Here is a 21,889-nt window from a genome sequence, read left to right as displayed (position 1 = left end):
CATAAGAATGATACTTTATTAGTCCAAGTCTATGTGGATGATATAATATTTGGGTCTACTAATGATAGTCTCTGTAAGAGATTTGCTAAGTTAATGCACAACAAATTTGACATGAGCATGATGGGAGAGCTAAAATTCTTTCTTGGATTACAAGTAAATCAAAGGTTAGTTGGAATATTTATTTTTCAATCCAAGTATCTCAAGGAACTCCTCAAAAAGTACAATATAGAGGATTCATCATCAGCAAGGACTCCGTCATCTACAGCTGTCAAGCTTGGACCATGTGAAAACTCCATTAAGGTAGATGTCACAAGCTACAGAGGTATTATTGGCTCGTTACTCTATCTTACTGCAAGTAGACCAGATATTATGTATGCTACATGCTTATGTGCAAGGTTCCAAGCGGATCCTAGAGATATTCATCTCGTTGCTGTTAAACGAATCTTGAGATATCTTAAGGGAACACCAAATCTAGGTATTTGGTACCCTAAAGAATCTGGTTTTAACCTTGTTGGATATACAGATTCAGATTACGCAGGAAGTGTTGTTGATAGGAAAAGCACCTCAGGGAGTTGTCAATTCCTAGGTAGCAGGCTAGTCTCATGGTACAACAAGAAACAGCAAACAGTTTCCAACTCAACGGCCGAGGCTGAATATATTGCTGCTGGAAGCTGCTGTGCTCAGATCTTGTGGATTAGGAACCAGCTACGGGACTATGGCTCTGTATTAAACAAAATCCCTATTCTATGTGACAATACAAGTGGAATAACCATCACCAATAACCCTGTACAACATACAAGGACCAAGCACATTGACATCAGGTATCATTTTATTAGAGAGCACGTCATGAATGGTACTGTTGAACTATTTTTTGTTCCAACAGAAGAACAAATAGCACATATTTTCACTAAACCACTTGATGAATCCACATTACTAGATTAGTTGGTAAATTGGGTATGTTGAATAACTTTAGTGATTAAACTAGTTAATATCTGAGATATGTTCTTGAATGAATTTACAAATGAATTTTTCATGAATGAAAAATTCATTTGCAATTTTTTTATCATGTTTACCATATTTCTTGCTTATGCCCATGTAATTTTTTATTATCTTATCTTATTTATTTTTTCAACTTGTTAATTTTAATATCTAAGAATATTTTATTTTCTCTAAAAATATTTTTCTATGAATTTTATTTGCTAAAATTCAAAAGAAATCTATTTTTGGACTAAAATATAATTATTTCTGAATATTTTAATTATGTAAATATGTTCTGCATTTTTTTGCCATAGTTTTATTAGTCTTTATTTGTCTATTCTATAATTATTAATATTATTTTAGTTTTCTGTAATTGCTAATATTTTCTGTATTCTCTTTTCTATTTTTTAAGTTTTTTTATATATATAACTGCAATGACAATCGGCAAGACTATTGTAATTGTCTTGCTGAAAGTCATTCCAGTTTAAATGTGTTTAGTTTAATTTTCAGTATAGTTTTATACTGGCATGACAATCAGTTTGACAATCAATTGTCTTGCCAGTTATAAAACTTATATTCTATATATTTCCAGTTTTATTTTCTACTAGAATGACAATCGGTATAACTATCGATTGTCTTTCCAGCTGATTCGGTTTAAATTCATGTTATTTTATACTGGTATGACAATCGGTATGACTATCAGATTGTCATACCAGTTATTTTTAGTTTCTTTTAAAAATCAAACCGTTTGCCTGGTATGATAATCGGTATGACAATCCCGGATTGTCATACCAGTTGTGGTACTTAGGCTCAGTTGTTGTGTTTATTTATTTTCATCAGTTCACAAATCAAGTCAATTGCCTGTTGTTTTTTTCTCTCTCTCTCTTCGATTATCCAACAGTCACCATTGTTCTTGCTCGAGTTTTTACTCAGCCTAACTAAAAACCTCACCACTGTTATATATACATATACGTGTGTATACATACAGGAAGGAGTGCTGCCAAATTTTTTTGTGTTTATTTCAGTTCGTTTTTTTTCTTTCAAATCAGTTTTTTTTCTCTTCCCTTTTTCTCTTCAAAAATGAATCTGTTTGGTTTGTGTCTTGTGTTTTTGTATTTCAATTTGATTTTGTGTCTTGTGAGGTTGCAAATCTGATTGCTTATCTGATTTTGTGAGTTAAAAACATTAACAAGATACATTTCTTTCTAAATTTTTCGGATATAATTGAATTAATTCGAATTATTAATTTTTTTAATTCGAATTTTCTTTATTTAATTCTTAAAATTATGAAAGTGTGTGTTTTATTATATTTTTTTAATGGCTCTCAATTTCCAGAATGTCTCGTATAATCATGTTGGGTATTTTAATCCGGATAATTGTAATGTTGAAAAATTTAAGCCTTGGATTCGATTTTTAAACGATCATTCGATTGTTAGCTCTGCTCTTAAATCAAATGTTCAATTAAATATCGATTTGCTTAGACTGATTTGCACAACTTCTACTGTGGCCCCTGATTCTAAATCTTTTTCATTCACCGTGGCAAACACACAGTATGTAGTTGATGAAACAGTCATCAATCGAGCGTTAAATTTTCCAATGGACAATTTCTGTAATTTACCCTCTGACAATGAGATTTCAAACTTTTTCCATGCCATTCACTATCAGGGGGTGATTAATTTAACCAAGCTGTCTAAATCCAATTTGGTTTCTGAATGGGATATTTTCTTCGATACACTTTCCAAAGTGTTTGCCAACTGCACTAAATCCAATTTTCACAACATCACTTCCACTATGTAGTATATTGGTCTTGCGGTTGTTTTCAATCAAAGGATCAATTTTGGCAAAATACTTTTACCCATTCTTCTGAGACGTCTCACTGCAGCTTTGCGTGATCATTCTACGAATCGTAGGGTTTCGTGCTAGTAAGCTCATTTTCTTATGCTTATAGCAGAACATCTTCTCTCACCTGAGCATAAGGCTCTCTTTGCTAACTCATCAGTAGCTGAACCCCCTCTGGTAAGCAAAAAGATCTACACACGCCAAGACACTACCTTCAAATTCATGCAAGTTCCAGTACTTGTATCTGCTTTCATGGCCACTTTCGCTCTTAGTTCAGTTCGGTAGAACGCGGGTCTCCAAAACCCGATGTCGTAGGTTCAAATCCTACAGAGCGTGATTTCGTCCTTATTTTTATTAGATAAAATTAGACTGGTCCTAATCAAACAAAATTGAATTAAGGAAATTAAAGAATTCCTTTACCAATTTTCAATCTTCCCGGTCATGAACAGCAAGCTCAACCTCTAGTGGTTCAAGCCACCTATGCACAAACATCTGATGCTCTTCCACTGCAGGTAATAATTCCTCACTCTCAAACTATTTCTACTTCTGTTGAAAAACCCCCAGTGGTCAATAGGGCTGACCATGAAGTTGTAGAACCGCAGCTTCAATCCCAGGTCATAGAGCCAAACACAGAGTCACAACCTGTCTCAAACTCTCCCCCAACTGTCAAAAATGTTACCGAGAAGGTTAGTAGGAAGTAGTGTGCTTTTGAATGTGAATGAACCCTCAGCTCTGCCTCCTCCCAAGAAAAGAAGAACATTTACTGAGGCATCTGAAAGCCCATCCTTGTCCTCCCAACAGGACATGGACTTTGAAATGGCCAATGAACAGTTACTAGAGACATTCTCTCAACATGATGAATCTATTGAAATTCGCCATAGAGCCATGGCATCTTGTACTGAGTCAAGCACACTTCCATTACTCACAATGGAAGCATACATACCAATATATGATACTCAGGACACAAAGAGAGGAGTGCACATTGAGTCGGTTACAGTGCCTGCCATAGTTACGGCAGAAGAGCAGTCACATGCTTCAGAGGGAAAATCTGACTCTCAGCCACCTCTAATAGAGTCATTTTATCCCCTCCCAGATCCAACACCTCTGGCTCCCTCACGGGATTCTCCACTCGCAGATTTATCTGGAGAAAGTGGAGGGCAACTCGGTCAATCTATCCCTGAAGCAATTCAGACATCTATTTCACATGAAAAGATAGATTTGACTGAGGATCGGGACTCGCGAATTCCCATTGCACCACCACTAACCTCTCTTGAAGAGGCTAGGGTGATTTCAATTGTAGGTACAGAAGACCAGCAACAGGATGGCTCCTCACGAGCAATTATATTGAGAGAAACACAAGCACGTGAGATGAGTGAACCAAACACGAGAGATATTCAGGTGAGCGCACACACAGACACAAACACTGAAAACCTGTTAGCTCAGATTGCTACTCTGAAAGAACAACTTGCTAAAAGTCAGGCTGAGGCTCAAACATTCAAAGCACAAGTGGTTCACTACTTTGAAAGAACAACTTGCTAAAAGTCAGGCCGAGGCTCAAACATTCAAAGCACAAGTGGTTTGCTACTCTGAAAGAACAACTTGCTAAAAGTCAGGCTGAGGCTCAAACATTCAAAGCACAAGTGGTTGAACGGTCTTCTTCTTCCATCTCTGTCAACAATTAGTTGGCATTCATCAGGAATGATATCTCAGATTTGAAGACCACTGTGATACCAAAGCTTAACTACATTCAGGAATCTCCAACTTTATCAGCCGACGATATTGCAAACTTCTGCTCTCTCCATAGTAGAATGAATTCTCTTGAAGACCTGGTTGAAATGAATCATTCACTGGACTCTTCCAGATTCGTGAAGATAGAAAAGGGCATGGAACATCTCAATGAAGGGATGAAGCACTTGTATTTCATGATAAAAAATTTTCACTGCCCTAATAAAGAGCAAAGGACTTTCTTTGAAGGGCCGTCTGGTGGAGGCTCGGGCTCTGGAGGTAATGGAGGTCATGAAGGGTCTAAAGGAAAATCTGTAGAGGATTCCTCAACTAAGGGGGAGAAGCAGGGGAGAAGTGCAAAAGAAAAAGAAAAAGATTCTTCTGCTGGAGAGACAAGGAAGGCTGATGATGTCTACTATAGTGGAGAATAAGATGACTTCGATATTCTTGATCTTGGAAGATAAAGATGGTTTCTTTGAAGCTGAGGAGGAAAGTAATTTTGAAGAATGGGAAAAGGAAGCTCAAGTGGATCCTGTTTTTACGAAAGAGTTCTAGCAGCAGTAGTCAGAGTTGAAAAGAAAAGAAGCTGAACTTAAAAAGATATCTCAGATCATTGATATGAGGAAAGAAATCCAAAGAACAGAAACTCTTGAAAAGCAACATCTTCATGACATTAAAGCTGAAGCAAGAAGAAGAGATGTCACTCTGAAGATTGGTGAAAAATGGGATGAAGCAAGAAGAGTTATTGATATACCTCAACTGTGTAAAAATAATGATAGGGAGTTTCTACATCTTCTCGACAGGCTGGAAATTTCTAATCCAAACAATGACGTCTACATGAATGCTATCAAGACTGAAATCTCAAGGATCTCAGCTGCTTTTGACAGATCACTAAATAAAATGAGCATATTTGTATATTGTCAGAGTGAAGGATCTTTCAAGGTATCACTTCATCTGTTTGAGAATCGTTCTTTATCAGAGATTTGGGTTCTTCTCAACAAAGTCAAAAGAAGCTCAGAATTGAATGAAGTCCTTCGTGAAAGGCTAAAAGAGTTTGCTAATAGGGCCAGTCCTCAAGTGGTCAACTTACCCTTTCAAGTAAAATTCTTTAAGTCTGACTGTCTTCAAATCTGCCATGTCGATTCACAATCTCTTAAAGACTACTCTACTAAGCATCTTGTCTGGGTGGAACATCACTTAAGAACTGCTGGATACTCATCTGAGTTAAAATCTAAAGCTGCTGATCTGATTCAAGCTTACTGTGAAAAGAACATTAAAAGGTACAATCAGTTGAAGAATAAGCTAAAGTCAGTTGGAGTTCAACCAGTTAGACCAGACAGTTTCACTTCAGAAAGGGATCGTGTCTTTGACAAGGAGTTGCTGCAAGAATTGGAAGAAGGTGAATTCAGAAGGGAAGACAACTGAATTCGAATAGCTCAAAACTTAATGTAATATGCTTAAAGCTTTATGAATCAAGATAGACAAATGTATTCATGTGTTCAGTCTAGAGGAACATCTATCTTGTATTCACTTGTAAATTTCTTTTGGAATCTGGAAAATGTTAAATATAATCCAGAACTTTTCTGCTATTTACTTTGCATTACTGTTTATATCTTTTTCTTATTTGTTAGTTGAGTTATCCTCTAGGTATTTGTAGTTATTGTCTAACAAACAAATAGGGGGAGATTGAAAGGCATATGTCATAGCCTATTTGTTTATTTGAGGATTTAACTCAACTCAAATAAGAATGTAACAAGTAAATAGTGATTTTATCGTCAAAGAGATCTCTCAAAGTAACATATGTCAAAGGATTAAGAAACAATGTTCATCTACAGGCTTGAGGAATTACTTCACTAGAAGAAGTTCAAGAAATTGATCAAGCCTTAGTGATATAAATCAAGCTTGTGGATTTAATCAAGTGATAGAGATCTTGTCAGGGTATCAATTAATTACAGGGATTTAATCTGAAGAAAATCATATTATCAAAGTCAAGACATGAAGAAATGTCACAGAAGTTAGTCATTCATGAACCAGACAGTACATCGAGTGTCAACATTGAAGTGGTGGAATTGATTCATAATTTTCAGTGATTTTCAGAAGATTGTCAGAAGAGTGGTTGCTGTTCAAGAATAATATTAATTATCTATTAATTAATTAAGTCATATAATTTAATTAAGAAAATAAATTATATCTGCAAAGATTAATTTATTGATTAATTAAATTAATTGGTTAATTAATTCTGAATTAATATTATATATTTTCAGAATTAATTTTGAATTAATATTGTTCAGCAAGACAAACATTTAAACTAGTATGACAATTCAATTGTCATACCGAAAGTCTTTCTAGTTCTTTTAAATTGTTATACCGAAAGTCTCTCCAGCTCAAAGGATTCTCTTACCGATAGTCTTGCCAGTTCATTCAATAGTCTCACCGATTATCTTGCTAGATCAAAGGATTGTCTTTCCAGTACAATTCAATTGGATTGATTGATTACTTAAGTAAACAGAAGCAGATCATTCAAGACGATCACATTGAATATTCAACCAACTCAAGAACACAGAAAGAAAAGAAGAAGAGAACTTATTATCTTCTACTGCAATATTTCAGGACATTAATTTCTAGTATTTATTGTTAAATCTAAACCACTAGAAATCCTTCTCTTGTTCTTGTGTAACTATCTAGCGGATCTAAATCCCTAGGACTTAATCTCAAATTGCTTTTAACATTTGATCTTTTATTTCAAAAATAGAAAAAGTTCATGTCGAATTTATTCTAGATTTGGAATAATTTATTTGAGATTAATCCCTTGTAAATGATACCGTTGTTGTAACACCTTTCAAGTTTAATAATAGTTTTATTTAACTTGAATTTTGTTTCACTTTATTATTCCGCATTATATTCGATTAAACGGTATAGTTTGTATTCAACCCCCCCCCCCTTCTACAAACATATTGGGACCTAACAATTTTGCATGTAGAATTTGGATTATATAATTTGAAAATTTAAAAGTGTAATGAATAGATTTTTTATAAGTTGGAAAAAATAGAAAAATGTGTTATAGTAAATACAAGAATGTTAAAAAATGAATGTTACAGTAAAATATAAGGATGTTACCGAAAGATTGAACTGTTTTATCATTCAGTATTACAATAGCATATATGATGTTGCAAAAGAGTATATTGCAACATATCTTTCGGTGTTACCAGACCTTTTAAGGGTATTGCAATAGAACTATTGTTGCACTTGCATGGTATTATCATAATTATTGAAAGTATAACCATAGGTAGTATTTTGTAACACTTTTACCGACCTTATAAAAGGTTCAAAAAGTGTTACCTTATACCCATATTGTAGCAAGAGTAAAGCAAACACCAGCAAATTTTTAAAAAGTGTAATCATAGCCAAATTTTATGCTTTAGGTAACAAATTAGGTCATTTTAACACTTTTAGGTGTTGCTGGATATCATATATAGTGTAGTAATAAGATATTAGATGGATTATCTTTGCTATACTTTCAGATGCTTTGATAACATAGGCAAAAGTGTCACAATAGACCCTCTATGGTTATACTTTCTGTAATAACCCCAAAATTTTTAACTTTTTGTAACCCTTATGAATAGTGTTTTTGCTGATTATGCTGAATAAGAAAACTTTTCATGCCACACTTTGTAGAGGTTCTTTTATTGTTATTCTGAGATCTTATTAGTACTCTATATGGTATATAAGTGTATGTAAAGATCGTCAGAATCCAAATTCGAACACTTTAATTTTTCCCAAAAATCCACCAGCTACCGAAAGAATTGAGTATAAGGTAACAGGATAAAAAGGATTTAAATGCAAGGATTATAAGAGAGGATCATAAAAGGAATATAATGTATTGAGAAAGGTTAAGGAAACCCAAGTAATAAGATCCCAGGTATGATCCCTCAAACGATAAACGAGAATGAAAGTTAAGTGAACCGTATAACAGATCAGCGGTCATTAGCCAAGTAATTAGGAGCTAATCAAAGAGGTTAGTGATGATGATGTCATCACACCAACAAGAAGAGGACAAGTGTGGGAAGATGACATAGGAGGATGACATAAGCATGACCAAAGGGAAGGAAGTGTTGGTTGATTATAAACAACACAAAATTTACCATGGTTAAAAGGTAATTAAGCAAAACAAAAGGCAAAAAAACCAATAAAAACAATTCATAACACAAAACACAAGTTGACTTCATCTTTTCCACAAGAGGCTCTCGGCCCCTTTTATTTTTCAAAGAAAGAAAAACTTAAATTCAAGTTCCAAGCCTTGTTAATTAGTGAGGTAATTATCTAAGGTTCCTTGTACATAGATATAGATATCCTATAATTTTAAGCTTCAAATTCCTTCACAATCTCTTCCTATAATTCATGGAAGAAGAGAATGAATAGTATTTTTCAAGAACTTGAAATTTTGATCTTGTGTTCTTGTTTAGATAAAGCTTTAGTAAGGATTTTCCAAGGTTTTTTCAAGCTCATTACTTACTCCTACTCACAAGGAAGGTATAATCTCTTAACCTAGCATTGTTATTGAATGTTAAGAGCTTATTATGAGTAGTATAGTTCATGAGAGGCATGATTATTGAATATTTAGAGATTTGTTAGTTTTGTAATGTTTTTGGAGTTGTAAATCTTGATGATTAGTTAATGAACTTAAGTAAGCTCTTAGTTCATGATTGAAAAGTAGTATAAATTGGAAATATTGAGTTGTTGGGGCTGTTGTAGTAAAGAATGGATGAAGTTTGGTTGTAGTGGTGATTGTGGGTTGAATTGTGAATTGATTGGAATGGTTTAAATTTGGTAATCACGTAAACATAGCCGTCGTAATGCCCGATTTACTTTAGACTGTTTTTATTCTTAACATCAGGACCCGAGAACTCACTGTTAGGTTTTGACCATTGTCATGATTAGATAGTTCATGTTAAAAGCTTCATTTTGATATGTGGTTCGCTTGAATCCGATGTACGGTTTAGGAGAAACGACCGTTTTAAGTAACGGCATTTCGCGACCAAACCATTACCCCTCGCCTTACTTTGAAACCTTAGTTAAGGCCCTTAAATGATTAATTGGAGTATGAAACAATTATGTAAAGTGGATTAGGAAGTTGGTAGGGTACTCGCAAAAGAATCTCCTTAAAACTCTTAATGGTTAATTTATTAAAAATGGTGGAGCCGAGGGTACTTGAGCGACTTAAGTGAATCGTTAAGCGTAAAAGCGAACGTTAGGTTCTAATTGGTTAAAGTATAGATTCTTAAGCGACTTTGGTTTAATTCCAACTTATATGTGGTTTATAGGTTACCAGACTCATCCCAGGACTTTTACCACCCCCAGTCGCTCAGGCAAGTTTTCTAGCCGTTATACTGTTGTTGTGATGTATATATGTATATGCATTATCTTGTGATAGATGCATGATGGTTAATTAGCAAATCTTGCGATATATTGGAGCATACTGATATGGTTTATATGCATGTCTGTTTCGTAGTCTTGATATCTATCTGTTGATTCCAATTCATGTAATTGCATAATACCTATGCTAGAGATAAGCAGTAGTTGCGTATACCCTTAGTATAGGGGACCCAAAGGCGAACATTTTCTAAAACCGGGAGTCGATGTTATATTTATATATATATATAGATATAGTTTTCAAAACTATTAATCGAATAAAGTTTATTCGATAACTTTATTTTTATTAATGAATATTACTTTGAATATTCATTCGAGGACTTATGACTCGGTTTATTTTATTTAATGAATATTATCTTGAATATTCATTCGAGGACTTATGACTCTGTTTATTCTATTTAATGAATATTACTTTGAATATTCATTCGAGGACTTATGACTCCGATTATTTACTAAATAATATTCTTTACTTTATTAAAGAATAATGTTTCGATAATCAAACTTATTTTCGATTATTCAAATAAAGATAGTACTTTCGTATAAGTATATCTTTGGTTATTTAATATTCATTTCAAGTATGAGTTTTAAAACTTCTACTTCAAATTATTTATAGAGAGATTATCCTTATGGGAATATTATTTAAATAATAATATTCAGATATTTTCTAATATATCGGGACTGATTTATTTCATTAAATCAACATTACTCCAAACATTCTTAAAAATATTTTCGAGTCTCCAAAATGATTTTAAAAGTTAGAGCGGATCCCAAAACTCATTTTTATATTTAAGATCTTCCTTTCAAAGGGGATTTAAATACTCGCTCAAAACCTGAGGGATCCGGCTCTGTGGTGTATTTTATATTCGCAACGAAGTTGCTATTTTGATAAATAAATTGATTACTTACCCAACGTTCGGGAAGTAAGTCCATCTATTGAGTCGGCATAAGCAACATGGGCTCAGTGGGCGTCCATGAAAGTGTAAGTGGCTCAGTGGGAGTCCATCAAATGCGTAAGTGGCTGAGTGACAGTCCAACATAAGGTCCTATTGCGGCCAGGGTGATGACCAGTGGGGAATTCGTCCATCTACTAGTAGAAAAGGTTACTTATTGGTATCTTTTCCTGATCAGCAAGATATCGGGTTTATGCCAAAATTCTTTTCTTTCCAAAATTCATTGGATATTACAAACTCTGTTCATACTTTACATGACAGAGGTTTCCAGGAAATGTATAAGAGATATATATGTGGATATATATATATATATATCGGGACTTAATGAAGTACCTCGTAACTTCATTTCATTCAATAATATTTCAAAGATTGAATCTATTCAAGTCTTAACTTGTGGTCTCATCTATGGGACGAACTTTTGAAACTTATTATACTTTGAACAGTGGTAGTTCAAGTAGTTTTCTAAAAATGGTATAAGTATAGTGAAGTAATTGGTAACTTCATCTTCCTTTAACCTTATGTCCAGTAAGTAATTACCTTACACTTGATAAAGGATTCTAGTAAGTTATCCATTTAGATACTTGCATTATTGTTTACACTATATATTATCTTGCGAGCTGTAATGCTCACTCTTGCTTCATTTCTTCATCACACAACAACAGTTAGGAAAGACGGTCAGACTCAAGCAGACCCAGCGCAAGCACGTGGGAAGCGTCCCGCGTCTTCCCGTTGATATCGTAGTTGCTATAGCTGCAGAGGTAGATCTATTTGTAGATCAGGCATTCTACTTTTGGGAATCAATTATGTATAATTATAACTTATGGCAGATAATGGTAATTAACTGTAAACTTATCAAGTAATCATTTTGGGTTGTAATAACTTTTAAATTGTGGATTCAAGGACTTGTACTTATTTCAATTTCATCTTTGAGACTATAACGTATTGCGGTGTGTGTTAGTGTGGGGTCACAACATGAGGTTAATTATTATTAATTAAGTTAAGTGATATTGTGGAAAGAAAGACCGTGACGACCCGGATCCCCGACCCCGAATCTGGGGGCGTTACACTTTTAGTATCTATGGTAACCCTAAGTAGGTGTAACCACAGTTCTATTGCAACACCCCTAAACCTTTAGTAACACCAAAAAATATGTTGTAATAAACTATTTTGCAACATCTTGTTTGCCATTGTAACACAATACTGTAAAATAATTAAATTCTTTTGATTACATATTTATAGCTTATTGTGACATTTTTGTTATAAACACTCTTGTGTATACTGTAACACTCTTCTATTTATTATAACATTTTTACTATTTTTACCAACACAAAAATAGGGTAAATGGCTATTTCATCACTGTAGTCACTAGTAACTTGCAAGTGAGTCACCAAGTTAAAAAATTTCTCAATCGCATCATGAAATTATAATTAACTTGCAAAGAAATTAATTAAATTCAAAATACTTGCACCTCCGTTAAAAAAAGGGTTGACCTTTAACGGATACCGTTAAATTGTATCACATCAACTTAAATTTTTGAATTCATCATTAAACAATGTGTTATTTTTCTATTAGGTCACTTACTGGACAAAAAAATGAATATTCAAAAAATAAAAAATGAAAATCTTTTTTATATAAATGATATGACTTTTTATATTAAATTATAATCATTCAAAAAAATAATTTCCAAAATTATTGGTATCAATTATTACCATCAGAAAAATTGAATTGAAAGACAAGAGATTTTGAATGTATTTTCATTTTATGAATTTATTTGAATACTATCTTCTACCGGGGAAACTAATTATACTATATTTATGTTCTTTTATCATTCCAAACGACCTTGTATAATATTTTATCAATTCTAAATTTAATTATAATACACTGAACACATCAACACTATTAATGGAGTAAACAAAATTATTGAAAAATTGTGATATCTAAATATTTGTTTACCTGTATCGATTATTAGTATATGGATTTAAATGGTAGGTGTGAATTTAAATTTAAATAAAGTGTAATATTTGAAAAAAAATTAAAAACATTTAAACATATAAATTAAATGGTTATACAAATTTAAATTTAATTAAAGTGCAATTTTATTATTCATAGAAAAATTAATTAAATTAAAAAATGTGATATTTTTTAAGTACATAAAATAAATGAATATGTTCAATTTTAAATATAATATATTTTAAATCAAATTTAGTTCATAACCTAATTCAAAATTGTGATTAAGTTAATAAACTAATTGAAAATTGAGATAAACTTGAGAGTATGCCACAACATTTTTTCGTTAAAGATTTTAACAGAAAGGATAAAAATGATGAATTTGTAAGTTTTTAAAAACTTCATGATTCAACTGAAAGTTTTTTTTAACTTGATGACTCAGTTGCAAGTTACTACTTGATTTGCAAGTTACCTCATAAAAATATCTATTGGTGACACTTTGCGATATTAATTCATAAATACATATATAAATTATAAATTGTTAATCAAAATTCAAATTCAACAAATACAAACTTCCAACTCAACCAAAATAAACAAAGTTCTAAATTCATTTAAAACTCACAACTCTTTTATCACAGTTATAATTAAATCAATGTTATTCCTTTTGTCTTTGGTTTTTGGTTTAGTTATAAAAAGGTTCATTAATCGTCGGTGTTAGTGTTTGTGCCCTAAAGACAACACTATGATATTTTAGTTTAAGACATTTGGATTATTAATATTTATGTTCTATCGATTATTCTTTTTTTATTTATTAATTCTTAGTTTACTGCGATATAAATGTTAAATTAATAAATATCCTTGGAATATGATATGAATTCTATATCTCTAAGTACGTGACTTAAAAATGAGATTATGAGAATAGTATCAATATTCCTAAAGGTCCCTAGTCAAGTATTATTATTAAGGGACAATAATAATGCATTAAGACTGGTGTATTTGTTAACTGATGATCACATCTCATTGATCATAGGTATAGTGATACTAAAGTAAAAAACACAGGCATATGCAAATGTACATGGTGCTGAACAGACCCAATGTGAGATTCTACATGTAAGTTGTGTGATAAATAATTCTCACTGTGATAATGATGTAATGGTCCTTAGACTTGAAATTAATATATTTTTATATGAGAATTAATGTACTTTGATTATATTAAAAGTTACCTTTGATCGGTAATGATAAAAGTGTATTTCGGGATTATTATGAATCGTATGAGAAATATGAATGATCTAGAAATGATTTAACCCTCATAATTTTAGGAGTGATATTATTGGCCTCTTGTGTGAGCTAGACTATGAAATGCGTGGTCACGCTCTAATGTTGATTTAATATGATAATCTATTCATTATTCAAGGAAACCTGGATTAAACATTGATGAGGATGACACATTATATACCTCTAGTTTAATCTATAATATATAGTTAAAGGGGTTATATTACATTGTACATTATTCACGAAAGGTTAAATCGATCACCGGTTGAATTATTATTACTTGGGTAGCAATGATATATTACTAGATGCCGCTCATTATTTACGATTTTAAATTAGATTTAAAATTCGTTTCCAACGTAATAATAACCTATAGGGTCACACATAAAGAATGCTTGAAAGATTATTTAATTTAAATTGGATTTAAATTATATTAAAGTAATTCGAATTATTTACAATATTAATTAAGTATGACTTAAATAATTATATAAATAATGATATTTGAATTTACTAATATTAATTATGAAATTCAGTTGTTAAATAATTAAGTGTGACTTAATTATTATACAAATAGGAATTTTTAATTAATTATAACTACTAATTAGTTAAGAGTTTTATCTCGTTTTTCTACTCTCTATGTAATATCTCTTGTGGCTGATTTTTAAGATAAGACTTTTACTAAAACCCTATCCACCGAGAGAGAAGATGGAGAGAGCAAGAAGAAATGAGTTTGTGCTAGTACACATCAAATCCTTGCGTTCAAGCATTCGTGTGGATACAGATATAGCGTAGATCGCGAGAGCGGGATGCGTGGTCATTGAACAATCTTTGGTTCTCCCTTATTCAACCAATTTGTAAAGCTTCTTAAGGTAAATAATCCGATCTATGAATTAAATATCTGTTTCTCGTATGGATCCTGCGATGGGTTTCGAAACTCTGGTTTTTCACATTTTTATTTATTGTTTCTGTTGCGTTTATGTGCTCGAAACCCTTCAATGGCATGTTTAGAATTGCTGAAAATAACACGGTAAAGGCATGAATTACGTCCATATTGATGGTGTACACATGACATGCAAATGGGAAAGTAAAGTGGACAGGCAATGTGAAGATTTGATTTTATTCGGTGCCAAACCAAAGTCCAATTCCAAAGGACTTTTGATGCCTGATAGTGGTATTGCTAATGGAGATGATTGTCACTTCTGTGGAAACATTGATGGTCAAGTTTCAGGTATCGAGTTAGAATTGGAGCAAAAGTTGTTGCTCTAATTGAAGTAACTTGATAACTAATTTTTCACATATGGTGAGATTGAGAACTTGATAAATTGTTATTACGTGCCTACCTTTAGCAGATACATTAAGTAAATTTCTTGTCAGGACAAGAAAGGTTTTCATTTTAATTAAATAAACAATAGTTATTTATTCTCTTTTAATGATAAGGCCTATAATGTTGCACAATTAGTTAACAATTATGTGTTCTAAGATGACTTAAATCAAACATTACCTCTAGCATTGTCGTTAAGCCATATTAATGAAAAATCGCATTTCTGAGTTACATATAGATGGATACTTGGATAAGTTTGATTTTAAATCATACGGAAGATGTGAACTTTGTCTCATTGGCAAAATGACTAAAGCTTCTTTTACCTGATCAGGTGAAAGGACCACCGAATGATTAGGACTTATACATAATGATGTATGTGGTCGAATGCGTATGATGGCAAGGGGTGGCTTATACTACTTCATAACATTTAATAATGATTTTAGTATATATGGATATGTGGTTCTTTTAAAGAACAAATCTGATTCTTTTGAAATGCTCAAAGAATATAAGGCCGGAGTAGAAAAGCAAACAAGGGAAAAGTATAAAAGTTTTATGATCAGATCGTGGAGGCGAATACTTAAGCCTCAAATTCAAGAGTTGCTTGAAGGAGTGTGATATTGTATCACAACTTACTCCTTCTGAAACACCTCAATTGAATAGAGATTCTGAGAGGAGAAATCGTACCTTGTTGTACATAGTGCGATCGATGATGATTCAAGCGGATCTTCCATTCAGTTTCTGGGGTTATGCTCTAGAAACGGCTGCATATACACTTAACCAAGTTCCGACTAAAGCGGTTCAAAATATTTCGTATCTGATATAGACTAATAAACGTCATAGCATGTCATTTATGAAAATTTGGGGATGTGAAGCGTTTGTAAAACATTTAGCCTCTAACCAGCTTGGACCAAAATTAGATAGATGCTATTTTGTGGGATACCCAAGTGAGACCAGGGTATAGTTTTTATAATCCTTCCGAGAACAAAGATTTGTTGCTCGGGCCGCTGTATTTCTTGAGGGAGAACTACTTTTTAAGAAAATCAGTGGGAGGACAATTCTTCTCGATGAAGATCGAGAACCACATGATAACATTGAACCAGAGTTGGAATAAGATCAGGATGTACATCAAAATGTTGAAAGTAATCATGTTCAGGACACACATGTTATTCGAAGATCTAGTAGGATTCACTATGAGTCCGGGAGAAATTATGGATTTGTTTTGACTCAAGATAATGATGTGATGATAAGCCTCTCACCTACCAAGATGCTATAAATAGTCTAGACTCCGAGAGATAGCTGAAGGCCATGAAATCCGAGATGGAATCCATGTATTAAAATAAAGTATTGACTTTAGTTGATCCACTTGAAGGGGTAAAACTTATAGGGTGCAAGTGGGTATTCAAGAAGAAAGCTGACATGTATGGTAAAGTACGGACCTATAAGGTGTGACTAGTGGAAAAAGGTTTCAAACAAATTTATAGTATAGACTATGATGAGACTTTTTCACAAGTTTTTATGGTCAAGTCCATCATGATTTTTTTAGCAATAGTTGCTTACTTTGACTATGAGATTTGGTAAATGGATGTCAAAACCGCTTTCTTATATGGGAACCTTGAAGAAGATGTATATATGATACAACCTGAGGGTTTTGTCGATCCAAAGTTTGCTAAGATGGTTTGTAAGTTGCTTCTATCTATTTATAGATTGAAGCAAGCCTCAAGGGAATGAATATTCATTTTGGTGAAACGGTCAAAGAGTTTGGCTTTATTCAAAATGAAGATGAACCATGTGTTTGCAAGACGGTTAGTGGGAGCCATGTGACATTCCTAGTATTATATGTAGATGATATATAACAGATATGGAATGGCATACCTTCTCTATAGGATGTTAAGACTTGGTTGAGAAATATTTTCTCGATGAAAGACTTAGGCGATGCTACCTATATATTAGGGATCGAGATCTATAGGAGATAGATTGAAGAGATTAATCGACCTAGTCGGAGTACATACATTGATAAAGTATTGCATCATTTTATGATACAGGAGATAAAGAAATGATATGTTTCGATGTCTCATGGGATAGTGATCTCAAAAGATAATTGGCCCCTAAATCATTAGATGATAAGGGCCGTTTGAGAAAGTTCCAGATGCGTCAGCAATTGGATCTATAATATGTACAATGATATGTATTTATCCTGATGTCTCGTATGCTTTAATCATGACGAGCAGATACTAGTCTAATCCAGGTGTGGGTCACTAGATAATTTTCAAGAATATTCTTAAGTACTTAAAGAGGACTAAAGATTTATTTTTGGGGTATGGAGAAGATAGGGAACTAGTTGTAAAGGGTTACATTGATGCTAGTTTTTGAACCTAATTTTTGGACAGACAAGGATGATTATGTGTTTATGTATGTTGTATGTTTTATCTAAATATAAGTGATGTTAGCTGGAATAGTTCAGAACAAGAACATTGATGATTCTATAATGGAAGACGAATATATTGATGCTTTCAAAACATCCAAGGAGATTGTTTAGGCATGTCCTTAAGTGATATCACTTTATTAATGAGATTAATGATCAAGGAGATATAAATGTAAAGTGCATAGTAATGATAATATTGCAGACCCACTGACTAAGGCTTTCTCGCAGCAGAAGCACGATGGTCATACTAGTTCCATGAGTATTAGATACATGGGTGATTGACTCTAGTTCAAGTGGGAGATTGTTAGTATTTGTGTTATAGAGACAACGCTATGATATTTTAGTTTAAGACATTTGGATTATTAATATTTATGTTCTATCTATTATTCTTTTTTTATTTATTAATTCTTAATTTACTGCGATATAAATGTTAAATTAATAAATATCCTTGGAATATGATATGAATTCTATATCTCTAAGTACGTGACTTAAAAATGAGATTATGAGAATAGTATCAATATTCCTAAAGGTCCCTAGTCAAGTATTATTATTAAGGGACAATAATAATGCATTAAGACTGGTGTGTTTGTTAACTGATGATCACATCTCACTGATCATAGGTATAGTGATACTAAAGTCCAAAACACAGTTAGATGTAAATGTACATGGTGCTGGACAGACCCAATGTGAGATTCTACATGTATGTTGTGTCATAAGTAATTCTCATTGTGATAATGATGTAATGGTCCTTAGACTTAAGAGTCATTATATTTTTATACGAGAATTAATGTACTTTGATTACATTAAAAGTTACCTTTGACCGGGTAATGATAAAAGTCTATTTCAGGTATATTATGAATCGTATGAGAAATTTGAATGATCTAGAAAGGATTTAACAATCCTAATTTTAGGAGTGATATTATTGGCCTCTTGTATGAGCTAGACTATTTGATATGATAGTCTACTCATTGATCAAGGAAACCTGGATTAAACATTAATAAGGATGACACATTACTTGCCTCTAGTTTAATCTATAATATGTGGTTAAAGGGATTATATTACATTATACATTATTCAAGAAAGGTTAAATCGATCACCGATTAAATTATTATTACTTGGGTAACAATGATGTATTACTAGATGCCGCACAATGTTTACGATTTTAAATTAGATTTAAAATTCATTGCCAACGTAATAATAACCTATAGGGTCACGCACAAAGAGTGCTTGAAGGATTATTTAATTTAAATTGGATTTAAATTATATTAAAGTAATTTGATTTATTTATAATATTAATTAAGTATGACTTAATTAATTAGATAAATAATGATATTTGAATTTACTAATATTAAGTATGAAATTCAGTTGTTAAATAATTAAGTGTGACTTCATTATTATACAAATAGGAATTTTGAATTAATAATAATTCCTAATTAGTTCAGAGTTATAATTCATTTTTTTACTCTCTATATAATATCTCTTCTGGCTGATTTTTAAATTAGACTTTTACTAAAACCCTAGCCACCAAGAGAGAAGATGGAGAGAGCAAGAAGAAACGAGTTTGTGCTAGTACACATCCAATCCTTGAGTTCAAGCATTCATGTGCATACCTATAGAGCGTAGATCGCGAGAGCGGGATGCATGATGATTAAACAATCTTTGGATCTCCATTATTCAACCAATTTGTAAAGCTTCTTAAGATAAACAATCCGATCTACGAATTAAATATCTGTTTTTCGCATGGATCCCGCGGTGGGTTTCAAAAATTCTGGGTTTTCACTTTTTTAATTACTATTTTTGTTGCGTTTATGTGCTCGAAACCCTTCAGTCGGACCATTGGTAGGTTCTGATTTGTATGCAGGTTCTTCTTAAGAAGTAGACTTTGAGGATTTACTCCTATTTGCAATTTTCACCAAAAAGTTTAAAGGTTTCCAGAGATCAATCCCCCCCTTATGCTAGCACCACCATATGTTCCTATATAATACATATACATAGTACTTATAATGTTAAAAAAATACCGAGAGAGAAGCATACGCGCTAACGCTTCTAGAGCTCGAGAAAGTAGAAGTCTTATAGTATAAGAACCATAAAGAGGTCAGACTTCTAACATGCCTTATGGTTTGAGAGAACTTGGTCAATCAAGATATATAAGAGGTAGATTACTCTCTAAAGCTGACTTTAAATGATAGAACATAACCTGTCATAGACTTCTGAAAATCACGACCTTTTCTCTGAACCCTTTCTTCAACCTTCAAAAATAGTAATTGCATTACCTTTTCTGGGACAATAGTACGGATAAGTATTGTCACTCTAAAAGGAAAATCTTTTATGACTAGTATGTTTTTGTATCCCGAAATTTTATTAGACCAAGTGTAATGTATTGCATGTTTACAGATTTTTAACTAAGAAAAAGGAAATTGAACATTTCGAAGGAGATTTTGATCTTAATTTAAGCAAAATCCCAATCATTTGGATAACTATAGTAAACTAAATCAATCACGAAAAGTCTAAAATTTCTTTAACCAAGTTACTACCCTAACTCAGGCATAAACTTTGGAAATGATTGCAGACTGCATTTAAATTTGTGAGTTGTAATCCAAAAAAAATATAAGAAAAGAAAACTAAAATGCTAAGCATTATGTTGTTGTAGAAAGAGCTACAAATTTACTACAACTACTTTCAATGAAAGAGCTACTTGCAAGGGTTTTCCAGACAGAAGAATCGGATATACCATCATTACAGATGTCAATATTATGAACCAATACAAATTCAAAAAAAGTATCCTACGTTAGCCTTGATAATGTATTCAATGTCTATTAATTCTGAATCTTTATTTTACAGATTATATCGCTCCAAAAGAATTACATGCAGAAATCCAGATTATTTTAATTAAATGATATAGTGTACTAGTGTACTAATGCCAAAAAAATGGAGGAATCTATTCATTACTGATGCAAAAAAATTACACAATTAGAATCTAAAAAAAATAGTTTCACTCACCGAGATGTATCTTTCATAAACTATATGTTATTTTACTCATCTCATTTAATTTCGTTACATATTTTAATTCAATAAAGAAAATTATATTTAATATATTTTATTTCTCTAAATTTTATATGAGAAAAAATTGAGTAAAGTTTACAAAAATTAAATTATAAAACTTAGAATTACAAAATAAATATCAAATTTTGTAAGCAGTTATCGGATATGTTATATATTTACTATTTAACCCTATTCATTTCCAAATGGTATATCAATATTATAATTAATACAATCAAATATAGTATAATCTTAAAATTAAAATAACTTATAGCGAGATTATTTTTATACCATTATGTTAATGCGATTGTTAAATTTAGTTATGAAGGGAATTTTTTTAATAATTGTCAATATTTTCTTTCAAAAAGATTTGTTATAACTATAAATTACGATGTAGTTTTGATATGAAATTAATGGATACTGCAAGTTAGTGATCTGATACAACGCTGAAAAACTTGAAAATGACTATAAATTACGATTAGTTATTTATGCATACTGTACAAGACTGTTGGTCTGCCATACATTTCTATTATTGACCCGAATCTAAAATATCACCAAACTATTTTGACTTGTAAGATTGAAAGAACATCTCTATCTTTTAACAACGGTGACCTTTAAGCAATTAAGGTTTATGTGTTCTTTTTCTATGTCTGCTTTTCTTGTCTAGATCTATCATTTCTTTTGAACACATCAACAAAGAGAAAAAAGACATGAGATCAATTTGGAAGAAGAAAATGTACTAGTAACATTTTTATGTTTTCAATATCTTAAAGAACATCGTCCTTATTGATTTCTCCGTTTTCCCGATCTTCCATGATGTGATCTATGGCGCACTTCAAGCTGTTGTTATCTACACTCTTTATGCTTTCAATCTTCATAAGAATTGCACAAAAGAGACACACTGCACATTAGACTTCTGATCTCATGTTGGCATAAAAGAAAGGCAATTGCAGAAGTTGATCGGACTTG

General features: G+C 32.2%; 1 non-coding gene across 1 annotated transcript; it reads left to right on the top strand.

Moving 5' to 3' along the window:
- The first annotated feature begins 3,079 nt into the window (after positions 1-3,079).
- TRNAW-CCA (transfer RNA tryptophan (anticodon CCA)) lies at positions 3,080-3,153 on the top strand. Its single transcript has one exon. It is a non-coding gene; the product is annotated as a tRNA-Trp (tRNA).
- The last annotated feature ends 18,736 nt before the right edge of the window (positions 3,154-21,889 follow it).

The sequence above is a fragment of the Apium graveolens genome, chromosome 11 (genome assembly GCF_009905375.1).
Source record: "Apium graveolens cultivar Ventura chromosome 11, ASM990537v1, whole genome shotgun sequence".
Classification (NCBI taxonomy): Eukaryota; Viridiplantae; Streptophyta; class Magnoliopsida; order Apiales; family Apiaceae; genus Apium; species Apium graveolens.
This window is presented reverse-complemented; position numbering and strand designations above follow the sequence as displayed.